This window comes from Mchenga conophoros, linkage group LG15 (assembly GCF_057382185.1).
Source record: "Mchenga conophoros isolate Kocher_MC1m ecotype Shallow Benthic linkage group LG15, M_conophoros_male_GT1.1, whole genome shotgun sequence".
NCBI lineage: Eukaryota > Metazoa > Chordata > Actinopteri > Cichliformes > Cichlidae > Mchenga > Mchenga conophoros.
In genome coordinates this window covers 10,909,603-10,914,623 of record NC_140540.1, presented here as the reverse complement: position 1 = coordinate 10,914,623, position 5,021 = coordinate 10,909,603, and positions in this window count along the sequence as shown.

Below are 5,021 nucleotides of genomic sequence, written 5' to 3'. Positions count from 1 at the left end.
TGAACACTCGGAGGTCGGACCAGGCGGAGCTGCAGACTCGGGGGCCGGACCAGGCGGAGCTGCAGACTCGGAGGCCGGACCAGGCGGTGGAGCCGGTGGTGGCTGAACGGCCTCGCCAGAACCATCAGCAGACACTAGGACGTGCTGGCTGGGTCCTCCCGGACCCCCAGCTGACGAGGCACGAGGCTGAACGGGCCCCTCGGACCCTCCAGCGGAGACAGGTGGCTGAACGGGCCCCTCGGGCCCTCCAGCTGACGTGGCGTGAGGCTGAACGGGCCCCTCGGACCCTCCAGCGGAGACAGGTGGCTGAACGGGCCCCTCGGACCCTCCAGTGGAAACAGGTGGCTGAACGGGCCCCTCGGATCCTCCAGCAGGAAGAGACGGCTGAAGCGGTTCCTTGGAGCCTCCAGCAGAGACAGGTGGCTGAACGGGCCCCTCGGACCCTCCAGCGGAGACAGGTGGCTGAATGGGCCCCTCGGACCCTCCAGCGGAGACAGGTGGCTGAATGGGCCCCTCGGACCCTCCAGCGGAAACAGATGGCTGAACTGGCCCCTCGGATCCTCCAGCAGGAAGAGACGGCTGAAGCGGTTCCTTGGAGCCTCCAGCAGAGACAGGAGGCTGAACGGGCCCCTCGGACCCTCCAGCGGAGACAGGAGGCTGAACGGGCCCCTCGGACCCTCCAGCGGGAACGGACGGCTGAAGCGGTCCCTCGGACCCTCTAGTGGAGGCAGGTTGCTGGACGGATGACCGAGGAGAGGAGTGACGGTGGCGTCGCTTCCTTCTAGATGAGGGAACAGGAACCGGTGGAGAAATGGAGACCTCCTCCTCATCCTCCGACCACATAGCCGCGAGGAAAAAGGCAGGCGAATGGGCAGGCGAACAAGGTCCCGGCTGGTGTGAGGAAGGAGAGGCAGTCTGTGGTAGTGATGAGGCAGGTGGTGAGTGTGTGTCGTCCTGGGGCGGTGGTAAAGAAGTGGAGGTGGAGATAGAGAGAGCAAGCTCGCCAGCCCTGACTTGCTCCCTCCAGGCAGCAATGGAGCTGCCCAGCACAGTGTCCATAGAAAGCTGAGTAAGCCGAGGGTTGCTCCGAATGATGGCATTTACAGCGCTTAGCCCAACTGCCATGGTCCTCAAATCATTGGCCTGAGCAATGCGGTCAAGGAGCTTAATCAACCGCTCCATCTCAGCGTCGAATCCAAAAGCTGAAGAGTCTGCGGGGTCCATGTTCTGGTCGCGATCTTCTGTTAGGTGTGGCTGTGTGCAGGCAGGAATAGGACCCAAGGTGCAGACTCCGGAAACAGATGTGAACTCAAAACAACTTTAATGTTAAACTCAAATATAACATAACTGGAAAAATCAAAATAAACTTACACCGGAGGAATGACAGAACACACAGCTAAGAAAAACGGTAGATCGCGACACGGACACAGAGAAACACAGGGCTTAAATACACAGAGGGAGCAATCAGGGAATGAGTAACAGGAGGGAAACACAGCTGGGGCAAATCAGAACTGACGAGACCAAAGAAGCGTAAACTGAACACACTGAGATAAGACAGAAACCTACAAAGTAAAACAGGAAACACATAACACAGACTCACATGCAGGCACTACAGAGGGAACAGAGACGTGGGACCAGGGCAGACACAAACACTGACTGAACACGGGGATATAGGAACTAAGGATACACAGAGACGTGAACTAGACAAGGGGATACAGGTGATAGGGGAGACAGAGCAACTAAAGAAGACAGAGACATAAACCATAAGACAGAACTCAAAGAAACCAAAAACTAAAAAGTATAAATGATATAATAAACTCAAAACCCCTGGGTCAACGACCCAGGCATCCTAACATTTTCAGCACAAGTCTGTCACATGGTTGACTAAGCAATACTGACCTGCAACTTCCACCCCTTTTCAACAACCAATAAATCTGTCAGATCAGTCAGAAAGGGTGGTCTCCAGCAGCTAGTGGTAACTGTTTGCCAGAGGTCTCTGCAAACATTGCACAAATCCTAATTACATGAACACCTTAGGTCCCATTCCAGAGAGGTGAGCTAGTCTGGATTGAGGCTTGAATAATAGTTCCCATGTTGCAAGCAAAAATCATCATTCATGCTCACTCCTTGTCACTGTGCAGATTGAACCATTTGATTTACACGTCTCAAGTCACTGAAAGAGCTGCTCTAAAGACTTTGATATTGGTAGGGCTTCACCTGATTTGTCCTTCCATTAACTCAGAGCGTGCATTTTTCTGTTTGTGGAATATAAGGAGAGTAAAGAGCTTGCATTCGGATGAAATTATTTTGGAGGCAGCTTTGCTAATTTATGTCACCATAAACCCTTAGCTATATGATCTCACCCAAACTTCATCTTCCTTGACTCCGGCATCTAATAGCAAACATGTGTATCTGTATCATACATGAAGGATAACTTATTTTGTTCCAGTCAAAAGGGAAGAAATGGAGTGTGTGGCTTTGAATCCCTATTAGACTGAAAATAAAATTGGGAGATCTTGCATTTCAAAAGGGCTTAAATGGTTTTTTTATTTGACTTTACAAATCCCTGAGTGACACATTTATTTTTCATGCTGAGCAATCACCACAAGTTTTATCTTGTAGCGTACAAAACAGCAGCTGCATGAATTATTGTAATAACAGTGCATAATGATTTCAAAACATGGCATAATAACCGGTGTAATTGTGGCCTGCAGTAGGAGGAGCAGCAGCAGCAACTCTCGACATTTAAAAACTACTTCCACAGCACCCAAAACATGCTCAGCATTTCCTCACACACTAAATGTCTGGCACCAAATTGCAGACAGATGCAGTAAAAAAGATGGTTTGGATTATCTGACAGCTAAAGTACCTGAAATTTTCCTTAGGGATTACTAAACACGTTAAAATAAGCACAATGAATAATACATTTACATTATTTGGACATCTACACACATGACCATTTAAAAAACAAAAAAAACAAAAAAAACAAAAAAAATGTCCATGTTCTAGTGTTTTGTTATGTTTAGCTCACCCAGGTTAGGTTATGGTTTGGTTTTGCCTTTTATTTTATTCTGTTTCACCGACATTGAATAAACGGCTCGTTTTGTTTCGCTCAACAGCTATTTTGCGTGTTTGCACTTGGGTCCACCTCCTCACTCGACACAGTCAGCTTCGCAGCCAGACTGTGACAGCACATGTTCATGCCATACCATTACCTCCTGTTTGATAGATGTAGTATGCTTTAGATCCTGGACTTTACCTTTACATTTCAAGAGTGTTCTTGACCTGTTTAAATGCTGTTAAGTTGTTTATCCTAACTATTGAAATAATTCTGCACTTTAGTTGTTTTCTGTAGTCTTTCAGACCTGTCGGGGTTGCTGAGCTGGACAGTGCATTCCTTCATTTGAAGAATGTTGATTTTGCCACTCCTAAAGTTTTCGCTATCACTCTGATAGGTTATTTTTATTTCTTTCAACCCAATGATGGCCTCCCCCACACACACTGACATCTTTTTGGACGCCATTTAAAATTATCATGAAAATACAAATGCAGGTCTTTTAAATCAACTTCAGGTATGTGTGCTTCATTTGCCATGAAATAACAAGGGAACAGACCTCACCTGGCCATGTAGCGGCTTGTCAATCAATTGTCCAATTAAGCCTCTTTAAATGGGGGGTTGTGTATAATCATTGGTGTGATTCATAAAAAGTTTATGCAAAAGTTTTGTTAAACCCCTTGAAGTGAACCTGAACATCTGCACTTCAGTAACATATTGGTTGTTTGATTTAAAATTCACTGTGGTGGTGTACAATGACAAAATTACAAAAAATGTCTATCTGTCCCGCAACTTATGGACTTGACAGAGATAGTATAAAATAGATGAGCATCAATCACAGTAGAATCAAACACTTAATCTGTACTGTGTATTAATAAAACTTTTCTTAATGAAAACCAAGTGCAGAGATTTCTGCCTTCCATATCAAATTATTCATTTATATATTTTTTTCTTTTCTTTAATCCTTTCAGACATGTTGAATATTTGCACAAGCACAAATCCCATCCACATTTCAGACTGCATGGATTTAGAAAAAGAAAAAGAATACTCCTAAACTTTACAGATCCAGAAAGAGCTGCTTCTCCGTGCAGTTTTTCCTGTTTCTAGCATCACCCTCATTTTGGTGTAGAGTGTTTACACTCTATTCTTCTGTGTGAGGAACATATTTCTTATTTGTTTAGTTGTCTACATCTGCAACCCCCCAGCAAAAAATTTAAATAATAACAACTTTTATATCCTGCAATGAGGATACAGCGGTCATTTTTCATTTTGAGAAGGAAATAAAGTTACCATTTAAAGTTTGTTAAATCTGAAAACCCTTTTGCACAAACTGCAATTTAATGTTCCATACTGGAGGAGTGAATTTGTGCAAATCAGGGCAAAATAAATAAATGACAAAGCCAATTTTTTTATAAAGCATTGCTTTCCATTGCATGATAAGTGCATTCACAACATCTGGGAGTAAAATATTGCATGATGGTATTGTCAGTTTCATTTTGCCGACTTAAAGTTGGCCAATTACATAACCATTACTGGAACCCCAACTTACATCCTCTACATCTTTATAGAAGGTGTCAGTCAAGCGTGGTCTGTACATACCTGCACGGTCATCTCATCCGCCAGAGTAATTGAAAACACTGCTGTGGAAGTATGAGAACTTTAATAACGCCTTGCTCCACTGAAAATTACAATTCTTTCAAATTGTCAGATGAAAACACACATTTGGAAGGTTAAAGATAGTTTTACACATTTTCTCATTTCCAGTACAGCTGACCTTTGACCATATGCTTAATTGATATCTAAACTGGATATGCAACACGATTGAATAAACACTGGAAACCATCAGCAATCAGCAGATGAAGCGGTCTGTTGACACGAGATTAAAACAATTCACAGGGTTGACTGGAAAACAGCTTGTTATGATTGATTGGTTGGAAGAAGGTTACGAATTCAAGGCCAAAGCTTT